Source organism: Castor canadensis, chromosome 6 (genome assembly GCF_047511655.1).
Source record: "Castor canadensis chromosome 6, mCasCan1.hap1v2, whole genome shotgun sequence".
Lineage (NCBI taxonomy): Eukaryota > Metazoa > Chordata > Mammalia > Rodentia > Castoridae > Castor > Castor canadensis.
Genome location: NC_133391.1, coordinates 103349309 through 103362495, shown reverse-complemented (window position 1 = coordinate 103362495; position 13187 = coordinate 103349309). Strand labels below are relative to the sequence as shown.

The window sequence follows — 13187 nt, the reverse complement described above, 5'->3', positions numbered from 1 at the left end:
TGGAGACAGAGATGCTAAGCTTTTCTCCTGTTTCTAGTTAATCTGTGGGCCCAAATAAGGAGTAGGTGCTTTTCAGCAAAAGCAGTTTAAACACCTGTTACAATATGATCAAAGTAGGTGCTATGCGTGTTTAGAAATGTCATGATGAAACCCCTCACTATGTACAACTTAATATGCACCAAAAAAAAAAAAAAAACCCTATAAAAACCCTCTTGGGTAATAGTTTCTAGTTACACTTAATGGTAAAAAGTGAGGCCTCCTATAAATAGTGATTGAAAATAAAAGCCTAGAAGTATCTACACTTTACTAAGGGAGGAAGTTTCTCTGAGGAACTATTGTTCCTTCATCAGTTTTTAGGGTAGTATAAAGTTCCCTGCAAACAATGCATCAAATGGTCATTTATTTACTACTCTAAAATAAGTATGCCAGAGACCTGCAGAAAAGGTTGTCTCCTCTTTTCCACTTTAACTGAGTAAATAGAAGAGGAAGGCTCAGTTTAACACAGAAGAATTCAAATTTTCAACCAAATTCCTAAATTAATGTTCTTAATAATCAGAAAATGTCCCTTTTGAAAAAGATACAACACCTTTTAGCATTTCATGTTAGAAACTGTGTTAGATTTTCTCTTAAATGATTTATAAGTCTCTCATGTGGCTCTTAAAATCACAGGAATGGTAAAACCCACAATTTGTTCCTGAAGTCTCACAAAAGCCCAGTGCCATTTGAGACCACCCACAGGCTGTAAATAGTCCCAATATGGCACCTGTGCTGCAAAGATCAGCTCCAGCACTTTCTAGCACCTTCCATTCTGTTTGCTCAAAATCCTTCCTGAAGGACCAAAGACTCTCTCTCCAAACCTGATCACAGGGACTTCTAGAGTCATACATTTTAGAGTTAATCCAAGAGTAAGTACAGTTAGTTCATGAGACAGTGGTTCAGAAAAGAGATGAAGACAATAGAAAATATTATTCCCCACTTCAGGAGAAAACTCCAGTTATTTTGAATGGAAATTCCTAAAATTTGAGAAAAAGAACCCAGAATTTATTAGATCGTGCAGGTCCTCTTAAAAGAATCAAGACATACTGGTAGAAGTCATCTTTCCAAGCCAAACCCCAGAGGCCTGTATAGTGGACAGATGACTTTTCAAATGCAACTGTTAAAGTCCCTGTTCAAATACTTTTAATCCTAGAAATAAAAAAAAAAAAGACTCAAACTTTAAATCATTATGACCATTTGGTACTGTTCACAATAAAACCACATTTTCACCAAAATTCTAGTCAAATGAGGAATCCTGAGTTTTAAACAAAGGGCCCTAATTGCCCTAGTTGCACAAAGTCACAGGATAACATTTTGACTCCTATACTTCCCTGGCTTCTTTAAAAGAATTTCTTGCAAGCATGAACGAAAAGTTTATGTGGAGAAGAAAACTTTCTTTGTCCCAATCATTCACAGCTATGACTGTGACTTCTCCTTTGTCATCCCTCTCCCTCCTCACAGGCTTCATTTTACTGGAAAAAAAAAAAAAAAACTGAAAGGAAAGGGAAAAGAAGACAAAATCTCACCTGAGTGACTGTGAATTCCTGTGCTGGAATATTTAGTGTTTTGCCAAAAAAGAAAGTTGGTCATTTTGGAAGTACATAAAATGCATTCCTATTTAGAACAACATTGAAATCAAACCCTGTGTGCTCACTGCGAAGTTTGCAGCATTTGACAAATTGTAATTCTGTTCTTCACAAACTTCTAAACACTTCCTGCTAAGTGACAACAAGCTTCAGCAAGTTTCTACAATCCTTCTGCAGTTTCTTCATCTCACTATAAAGAACAGATGCCTTTTAGGGGCTGCTGTGAGCTCTTCTGTTCTCTGTACAATATGTACACGTACAGAAAGGAATTCACATTTGATGAAAATGTGATAGCCTAGGCCTCCAGAAAACTTCGGCAATGAGCGTGCAGCACTCCAACAGCTGGCCTGGATCAATGGCTCTCTGTCAATCACAGGGAAACCTGACAGACTTGTAACTTGTAGCAAAAGTGACAAAATTTACAGTTTGAGAGAATCACATCAATAACAAAATAATTTGTGTTGTTAAAATATACAAAGATGCTCCAATTTGTTTTCTAACAAGTTTAATGAAAATGGATGTATATTTTCATACTTAATATTAGAAAAACTTAAAAAGTTGATAGAGTTGTAGTCATTTTAGTGTAAAACATTAGAGCAAAAAAAATATAGATCTGGCACTATTTCTCACCATGAGCATTAATACCAATAATTTCAAGTACAAAATGAGCAAGAGCATTCTGGGAAATTCAGTAAGTTTGCTGTGTACTTAGCTGTCAAGGTTTTTTTGGTTTTTTTTAAGTGAACTCAGTCACCAAAATGCAAATCTATTCACAAAGTTCACAGGTAAAGTCTTGTCAGTATGTAAATTTATTTCACAACCTTTTAAGTGGATTTTTGATTTTGTAATTTAAAATTTTATCATTGCAAACCAGGATTCTTTCAGACTTTGTGTTTTATTCATACTACAAAAATTGCCTCCAAACTAAGAGAGCTCCTTTTCATTTTCATTTGTATGATCTCAATCTTAAAATTGATCTGTAGTAATTATCAAAAATAACAATTACTAAGCCTTTGTCCTAGAAAATCAAAGGAGAAGATCTGAGTTGAAGATCTCTGAACTTTCATTAGAACCAGACAAGTTGTTCATACATTGTTCTAAAAATAAATAAATGAGTAAGTAAATTAAGAAAACAATTGCCCAAGACATTTAATTAATAAATAATATTTTAACTTGAGGACAACTTAGAGTAACATAACTAAATTGAAATAGCAGGCCCAGGGCAGAAGCTCATGCCTGTATTCCCAGCTACTTGGGAGGTAGAGATCAAGTGGATGCTGGTTTCAGGCAAGGAAAAAAAAAGTTAGAAAGACATGATCTCAACAAGTGAGCTGGGATGTTGTTTCACATCTGTAATCTCAGCTATGTGGGAGGCTAGATAGAGAATCAAGGCCTAGGCCAAAACATGTGAGACCCTATCTAAAAAAATAGCTAAAGAAAAAGGGGCTGCCAAACTCTTAAGTTGATACAAGAAAGAGTAGGAAATACTCTGGAGTTAGTAGGTATAGGTAAAAACTTTCTCAATGAAACCCCAGCAGCACAGCAACTAAGAGATAGCATAGATAAATGGGACCTCATAAAACTAAAAAGCTTCTGTTCATCAAAAGAAATGGTCTCTAAACTGAAGAGAACACCCACAGAGTGGGAGAAAATATTTGCCAATTATACATCAGACAAAGGACTGATAACCAGAATATACAGGGAACTTAAAAAACTAAATTCTCCCAAAACTAATGAACCAATAAAGAAATGGGCATGTGAACTAAACAGAACTTTCTCAAAAGAAGAAATTCAAATGGCCAGAAAACACATGAAAAAATGCTCACCATCTCTAGCAATAAAGGAAATGCAAATTAAAACCACACTAAGATTCCACCTCACCCCTGTTAGAATAGCCATCATCAGCAACACCACCAACAACAGGTGTTGGCGAGGATGCGGGGAAAAAGGAACCCTTTTACACTGTTGGTGGGAATGTAGACTAGTACAACCACTCTGGAAAAAAATTTGGAGGCTACTTAAAAAGATGGACATCGATCTACCATTTGATCCAGCAATACCACTCTTGGGGATATACCCAAAAGACTGTTACTCCAGAGGCACCTGCACATCCATGTTTATTGCGGCACTATTCACAATAGCCAAGTTATGGAAACAGCCAAGATGTCCCAGCACTGACGAATGGATTAAGAAAATGTGGTATCTATACACAATGGAATTTTATGCAGCCATGAAGAAGAACGAAATGTTATCATTCGCTGGTAAATGGATGGAATTGGAGAACATCATTCTGAGTGAGGTTAGCCTGGCTCAAAAGACCAAAAATCGTATGTTCTCCCTCATATGTGGACATTAGATCAAGGGCAAACACAACAAGGGGATTGGACTATGAGCACATGATAAAAGCGAGAGCACACAAGGGAGGGGTGAGGATAGGTAAGACACCTAAAAAACTAGCTAGCATTTGTTGCCCTTAACGCAGAGAAACTAAAGCAGATACCTTAAAGCAACTGAGGCCAATAGGAAAAGGGGACCAGGAACTAGAGAAAAGGTTAGATCAAAAAGAATTAACCTAGAAGGTAACACCCACGCACAGGAAATCAATGTGAGTCAATGCCCTGTATAGCTATCCTTATCTCAACCAGCAAAACCCCTTGTTCCTTCCTATTATTGCTTATACTCTCTCTACAACAAAATTAGAGATAAGGGCAAAATAGTTTCTGCTGGGTATTGAGGGGGGGAGCGGGAGGGGGTGGAGTGGGTGGTAAGGGAGGGGGTGGGGGGCAGGGGGGAGAAATGAACCAAGCCTTGTATGCACATATGAATAATAAAAGAAAAATGAAAAAAAAAAAAAAAAAAAAAGAAAAAGGGGCTGGAGGTTTGGCTCCAATGATAGAACACTTGGCTAGCAAGCCAAAGCTCTGAGTTCAAATCCCAATATCTCTAAAATCATAAAAGGAAAGAAAAAATAGTAACATTATCATAAAAAGAAAGAAAAAATAGTAACATTATACTAACTGAAAGATTTCCATACTTGTTTCTTCAGGCAGGAAATAAAAATAAAAGAATGAGAGTTGACATTTGAGTGATAATGGAGAATGTCTTTATTAAACATATACAGAATTTATGTTTAATTAAATGAATTCAGGTTCAAGATGTGATATACACATAAATATATATAATATTTATATATGTATATGTAACTAAAACTGCATGATTTGAGGTGAGGGAATAAATGATAAAAATAGTCTCAAAAACATATTTCATGTAAAAATATGGTAAATTTCCTGTACTAATCTTTGTAGGATTTTGCCTGTAAGTGGCATCTTCTAGTTTGTAGTTTGAGTTATAATTGGTCATTGTAGTTATTACTTGAGTTCTAACACTGATAAATATTTTTCATTTAGTGTTTCCATTAATGTTATTTTTGTTCATTTTAATCAATTCAGTTGGTACATTTACTGAGTGTGAGAAATAGAAGAACACTTCTGTATGATTTGTGTGCTCTGTAATCTTTGCAAATGTTAAATATCTCTGAAACTAGTTTTCATCTACAAAATGAGACTGACAATGATGCCTGACCCAAAGTGTTGTTATGAGGATTAAGGGAATTGAAATATTTAAAGCTTTGCAATAGAGTCTGGCACATGGTAAATCCTGGATAAGTACTAATAGTAGTACAAGTGAGATGCCTAACACGTAAACTTCATTAGGTATGCATTTCAACTATTACAGAAAAAACAGGCCAAGTGAAATGAAGTTAGGTTGAAATTTATGGAACTTTATATCTAGAAGAGACTTTAAGATCATAAAGTATCATTTTACCATTTTACTAATAGGAAATTTGAGGACCTTTAAACTAAAAGGACTCAATCAAATTCTTAATGAGAAATTGATCTCTAAACACGGTAGAGGGTCAGAGTGATTCAGTTGTTGGCTCTGCTTGTCAAAAATTTACCTTCAAAAGATAATCAGTACAATATTCTGTATTGTAGTTTTTCATGAGAAAGAACTAAAAAATTCTAAGCAATGAGTTAAGTTTCCTGGCTGGATTTCATTTTGGGAAGCAGTTTTAGAAAGAAAGTGGACAATGAGGATGGAAACAGAGAAAGGAGGTGGTGTCTTTCAAAGCTGAGTGGACAGTTAGGGCTTCAACTATTCTCCTAATGGAGGTACATTTTTAAAAGTCCCTAAAAGAATATACTATGTACACTAAACATCAAATTGAAGGAATTCTTTTTCTTTCTTCAGGTGATGATGCCAATTTTGTTTTGGAAGAGCCACTCCTCCCTACTCTCAACTTTCTGAACAATTACTCTACCTTCAGCGTTCAAAGATGCAGTTGGTGGGTGGCCTAGAACAAGCCAGGCCTACAGGAATCCAGACCCTTCAGGGGATGCTGCTGGTATGAAGGCAGAACTCAGGTCAGGCCAATCAGATTCCAACTTGTAGTTCAGCTAATAGGTACATCTTTCATTGAACCAGGGTATTAATAATAATAACAGGAATTTCCCACACTAGTAAAAGTGAAGCGTGCTCTTAACTACATTTGATAATAGAAAGCTTTAAGAGCCAATAAATACTGTTTTTCTTAGGCCAGTAAGGGCCAGATTTCCTATCATTTGCAATTTATCTTCAAAGGTGAGAGGGCACTGAGATTGAGGCCCATGACTGTCATTAATGGGAGAGGAACTGGAATAGGCCTGAACCTAAAGACAGACTCAGTGATTGGTGGTAAAGGAGGATGAATATGAAGTAGCACTTAAGTTCCACTGGGACAACAGTTCACAGCCAGGCTATGCACTATTATATTCACCTATTAACCTTTAAAAATAAACCCAGCCTCTCTCCCCAGAGATTCAAATTTAATTGATCTTCCTGGAGCCCGTACCCTATGTTATTCACACATGGAGCCACAATAAAGAACCATCAGGCTAATCAATTAATTTAAGGGTTGCAAATCAATTTTGAGAATTTCTCAGTTTCTGCTGACCCAGGTGGCAGCACCTAGCATAGTAGGGACAAGACTGGGCTGGGGCTCTATGTGAACCTGAGTTTGAATCTTCCTCTACTTTTTACAAATAAGATAGTTTGCATAAGTCTCTTAAGCATTGAAACCTGACCTTGCTGTTATGTATAAATAAATAATACATCCTTCTCTACGTATCTTCAGTATTCCCACTTTATCCATGGGAGATACGTCCCAAAAGCCCCAGTTGGTGCTCTTATTTCATTCACTCCTCAAAACAATGTGTGAGTGGAGTCTGCATTATATACACTACATAACAACAATAAAATGACATTATAATGAGAAATTGGCTCATGCAATTATGGAGGGGGAAAAGCTTCATAAACTGAAGTCTGAGAGGTAGAGACCCAGGATAGCCAGTGGTACAGATTCAGTCCAAACCCAAAGTCCCGAAAAGCAGGAGTGCCAAAATCAGAGCACAGAATAAAATGAATGTCTCAACTTAAAAGGACAAATTTGCCTTTCTCCACCTTTTTGTTGTACTCATAGATCCTCAATGGTTATATAATGACTACCTGCTTTGTTGAAGGTGAGCTTTCATACTCAGTCTACCCATTAAAATGCTAACTCCAGAGGAGCTAATACAGAAACCTTAAAGCAACAGAGGTTATCATGAGAAGCGGATCAGTAACCAATGTAAAGATCAATTAGAGATAAATCAACATGGGTCATAACACGAGTACACGAAAGCAATGCTAGGAATATTTCTGTATAGCTGTCCTCAACTCAACTAGCAAAACCACTTTGTCTTCGTTATTATGCTTGTCTCTTTTCTTCAACAAAACTAGTGATAAAGGCAGAACAGGACCTGCCTGGAACTGAGGGGAGCAGGGAGGAAAGGGTGGGGGAGGGGGGCTGGGGGGAGATATGACCCAAATAATGTATGCACATGTGAATAAATAATAATAATTAAAAAAAGAAAGAAAGAAAAGGTAAAGTCAAATAAAATAAATAATAAAATAAAATGCTAATGCGTCCCAGAAACATCCTTATAAAAGCTACTTTGCCTGCTGTCTGGACATCTCTTAACCCATTCAAGTGGACACATACAATTAATCATTCTATACAGGCTACAAAATTTGTTCTTTTGTGAAGTTTATGTTCATATTCTGAGGTGATAACACTAATCACAAATAATCAGAGATGAAGTATATGAAACAATAACATTATGGAAAAAATCTTAACTTATGTTTCCAAAACAATAGTCAGGCTAACAGACTAAAAATTATATAACAAAACACTTTTTGAAAATGAATAAGGAAAAAATGCAGGGTGGTTTCTCTAACAAGTTTTGGTTATCTATCTAAATGTGAGTGTAAAAGTTGGGCTCATCCAGACATAAATCATAACTAACCCACCTATAGTGCTGGATAGGGGAAATAAGTGAACTAATTGATGGCTTTGTGAGCAATGAAATACATACATACAAACATACATTCATGCACATAAATATACACAAAAGAATAATTAAAATACATACTGAAGGTCAACTCTAAGTGGATACAGAGTAACTCTAGATATATTGGATGCAATTTCCCCACAAATTCTTAAGACTGAAACACTGAGTTACTGCAATTCTGCATACTTGAAGGACATTTTTGTAGGGCTCACTTAAGTTAGGAGCAACCTGTCACTGCCTGCCTTATTAGAGCACCTGATGACCTACATAATTAGCAAGTGGAAAAATAAACTTGAAAACAGAAAATAAAAACTACTAGCAAATAATTATTTACCAAATACTCTTTAGTTCTCCAGTTTTAAAGAAGACCAGATATTGAGCAAAACAGACATAGTTCTGACAGGTGAGTTTTGTGAGGCATGTGTAAAAGGTACGTTTGCTATCTGGAATGGGGTGTCACTTCCAGAATGAAGGTTGTGTGACTCTCCAGTAGCATCCACAGGAACCCTGTATGTGTCAGCCAGGACTGTGCACTGTTTGCACTTAGCCTTATGTCATAGTTTTTAAATGTGTGGAAATTGCCAAATTAGACAGCATCATGTAAGACTATGAACATTTTTCTTTCTCATTTTAATTATTAGAAATTGTAATTGACCTGCATAAGTATTGTGTGCTGCACTCCTTAAATAGTTGAACTTTGATGAGAACTCCATTCACAGTTAATGAAGAAAGGGGCTTTTGCTTCATGAACTCAAGAGTGATGGAATGTCAACTATGGAAAAATATAACATTCTACCCCTGAAACGAACAATAATTTCTCTACTGTGTATTTTTTCAGTATAGTCCCATATTATGAATAACCACATGATCTACAAGTCTAGTTTAGTTCATGACTCAGAAAATCTCCAGGATTAGAAATATTCTTGTTCTTTCTTAACTATCTTGCTCATTTCCAAAGTAAGTGTCTATTTTTTAATAACTGATTTCATTCAAGTTCTGAATTCCTTCATGGCAGTAAGCCAAGCACTAAAGAAAGCATTATTGATTAAAATGGACTGTAAGTGAGGCTACGGGAGCCTAATTTATTTTTGACCATTCTCTCATTTATGCTAAAAGGGGCTTTCCTTAATTTCTTTTCAGCCATTGGTACATCTTTCTTCCTTCCTACAAACTTTAGGTAAGACAGCTTGTGATCTTGAGATTCTGCGTTTTCTACATCAGCAAAACTCAGAGTCTGTGCTATGAAAGTGGTGTGATTCTGTTTAATCACAGTGTTATATAACTCTGCAGATTCTCTAAGGTGTAATGATATTTAGAGGTGACAGTAAAAGCATTACAATTCCACCAAGTGTTATACAGAGAAACCATGCACAGGGAAGGCTGAACTTTCTCAAACAGCTAGTGGGAACATAATGAACTATTTTTTTCTCTACAACATTTTGATGCAACAAAAATAGCTAGTTGAGATTTTGGTCACAAACTTGAGATGCTGTTATAATATACCTACTAAACTGACAAATAAATCCTGTACTCTACTTATGAATTTTCAGTAGTTTCACAAAATATGTATCAAGTAGAAATTTAAAAACTCAGCTGGGCTAGTGAGCAGTAGATATTTTTAGCTCATTTGAGTGAAAAAATATATTGACACATTTGGGTACCTTGATAAATCCCTTGAATTATTTTTCTTTTGCATTGTTCGTGAAGTTCTGTTTCATCATGACATTAGTATTATTAACAGTAACATTTAGATAGTATTTATTAAAATGATCGTTTTCACAGCATCCTTATGAAACAATATTTTTACAGGTAACAAAATGATGTCAGAATGAAATCTTTAAATGAAGATAATGTTTTATAATGTTCTGTCTTTATAAAATCTTCACAGAAATCTTGAAATCATATGATGAGCAAGGATAGCTATGTGACTTTCACTAGCATATGTTGAGACTTTAAGTGCAGTAATTACGATAGTGTGGTGTTGATGCAAGGATTGGCAATCAGACTACAGGAACAAGTTAAAGAGTCCATTTGCAGAATCACAAGTATAAGGACAAAGCTATGACAAAGATGGCACTCCAGAGCAGTGATGAAAGAGCAATATTTTCAATAAGTATTACTGATCCAATTGAATATTCATACAAGAAGAAAGTGATTCTCAATTCCTACCTTATTTCATGAACAAAAATCACTTCCAAGTAACAGACCTAAATGTAAAAGTCAAAAAGAATATAGAAATTAGTATAGAATAACTCTTTCACTTTGAATAGACTAAGATATCTAGAAATGGACTTCAAAAGCCTTAACCAGAAGGAAGTAGATATAAAAATAATACTACATTAAAATTAAGAATTTCTTTTAATCAAATCATATCATTAAGAAAATGAAAAGACAAGTTATAAAGCAGGTGAAGACACTTGCAAATTATATAAATGACGAAGGACTTGAAAACAATTATATGAAATCTCCTACAAGCTAGTATAAAATACAAACAACTCAATATAAATTTGGTAAGTATAAACTTCACAAAAAAAGGAAACCCAATTAGAGTGATCATTCTCATTAATCACCAAGGGAATGCAAATTAAAACTACAATAGATGTTAATACATGCCACCATAGAGCAGAAGTCAAAAGTGTTGACATTAGCCATTTCTGGTAAGGATTGGGACACCTGGAGCACTTATGCATTCCTCTTGGAACCATAAATCACTTTAGCCATTCTGGAGAACTATTATCAGTTTCCACAGAAACTAAACATATGCAGTCTCTATGACACATCAATTGTACTTCTAGGTACATTTTAATGAATTCATACCTCAGTGCACTTAAGAATCTTCGTAGCAGCATTACTGATAATAATCAAAGGTAGGGAAACAAATGTTCATCAATACTAAAATGGGAAAGTAAACTACAATATTCACACTTGGGAATTTAAGCAATGGGAAAGAACAAACTAGTACTAAAGCATGACTGAATTTCCCAAACACAATATTTTTCAGACACACTGTTTCTGTTTTCACAAAGTTCAACACAGAGAGATCTATGATATTTGAAGTCAGCCAGTACCACTGAGAGAAGTACTTCTAACAAGGATGGTCTTAAGGGATTCTGGTAATACATTATTTATTGGCCTGCATGGTAGATCCATGAGTTCACTTAGAGGAAACTCATCCATTTGTATACTTTTTTGTTTTAGATTTTTGTTTGCTTTTTTTGTGGTGCTGGGTTTGAACCAAGATCTTGGAGAATGTTAAGAATGAAATCTACCATTGAGCTGCATTCCCAACCCAATTTGTATGCTTTTAATTTCTATGCTTTACTGTAAATTACACTTCTATAAAAAGTTTATTGAATAAAATGTGCATATGAAATATAGATTATTATCTTAAAACTGGAATGTAAGATAAATTATGCCTTGGCATAATTCACTTTCCTTTCAAGGAAAATGGGAAATTATAAAGTAGTAAAATAGGCATGCTGTGAGAATGAAATATCTCTGGAATTAGCAGCACTTGAGATCTTTTCACCAGGAACTGATTTCTGGGTCACCAGAGTAATGTGATCTAAGGTTACTTATAGATTTTTGTTAGTCCATTGTTGGGGAAGGAATATAGTATCACAATTTCTTACCCAGGAGGAAGTATTCCCATAAATGTATCTAAGCTAACATCTATCAATTTTATAGTATTATTCAAAATCTCTTTTCATTTGAAACATCTTCTGCTTCCCTCATAATCACAACCCATAGCCATAATAAGTACTGAGCAGTATTATCAAGATACAGGAATGAATTGGGATGTTTGTTTTAAAGGATTTCTTTCAACTCTGTCATTGAGTGATAATATAATCTCATATGCCTCCCTAGTAAATCACCACTTGAAATCCTTTTGAGATTGGGGTACACCAATATCCTGAAAACTAAATGAGGTTTTATTAATATTCAATGAGGCTATAGTAATGACTCAAAGAACTCACTATGTTATATGCTTAAAGGATAAAAAAAAGATGGAAAATTCTAAATTTATATCATGACTCCCCAATTATAAAGTGCTAGACAAAAATGGCAAATAGATGGCACTTAGGATTTACTTGCTTCACTCAATATGTCTACCCCCCAAACACAGTAGATGTTGCTTATATATTAAGGCTATTAAGGCCCTGTTTTTTACTGAGTATAAATATAATTTCAGAATTTGTCCTTAATACTATGGTCCAGACAGCCTTTTACAATTATTTGTACATGGATTTAAACTAGACATACCATAATCTATAAGAGAGTTTAAGATTTACTATCTAGAGAAGCCATTCTTTAAAATATAGGTTGCTATAGGAGAGAATCAGAAAATTTTGCCTTTCCACTAATCCAAGGGAGGGATTAATGCACACCAAATAGCTTATATCTCTTCTAGTTGAAAGTCTTCCTCTTATAGTATATCCAAAATTTTATTCTAGTTTCCATTGTTCATATTGCTGGTACTTTAGAATTTTTTCCTGCTTTATATCTCAATAGTTATAAAGTAATATAAATAACTTTAATCAGTTAGGTCAACATATCTTTATACAACCAAATGATGAAGGCTGCATATGTGCCCCAGAATGCAAGCTATTCTTTACTGTGGCAAGGTACTGTGTTCACGACATCTGACATACAGTCAGAATCAAATCTGTATTTCCGAGTGAAGAAACAGTGAAAAATAAATCTTCACACTAACAACTTAGTATTTATTAGTCTCTGTGAAAGAAGTACAAGATATATCCATTTAACTAGGGATCACTTCACAAAAGCTAATATAAAAAAATATCTGAAGGACTGGTGGTGTGGCTCAGGTAGTAGAGCACCTCCTTTGCAAGTATGAAGTTCCATGTTCATACCATAGCCCCATACAAAAAAATCTGGGTATCTTTAGGTTCATCTACACTTGATGACAAAGGGAAAAATTTAAGATCTCTTTGTACATGGAGAAAATCCTTGCTTTAAAAAAAGTAACAGATAAAAAAAAATTCTAATCCCTTGCGACTGCAAAGTGAGTAGATTAGTAGAAATAAATACAAATTTGAATATTTTTATGACAGACTAGAAATAACAAAAGTAGTTCAGAGTAAAGGACTACTGAATATTTTCCAATGACATTCTT

At 34.9% G+C, this 13187-nt stretch overlaps 1 long non-coding RNA gene across 1 annotated transcript in view; it reads right to left on the bottom strand.

Annotated features, from left to right (window-relative positions):
* LOC141423909 (uncharacterized) overlaps nt 1-13187 on the bottom strand; it is a 96161-nt gene that overhangs the window by 56877 nt on the left and 26097 nt on the right. Inside the window, exon 2 of the long non-coding RNA XR_012448670.1 lies at nt 10220-10257. This is a non-coding gene — a long non-coding RNA (uncharacterized lncRNA). The remainder of the gene's footprint in view (nt 1-10219; nt 10258-13187) is intronic.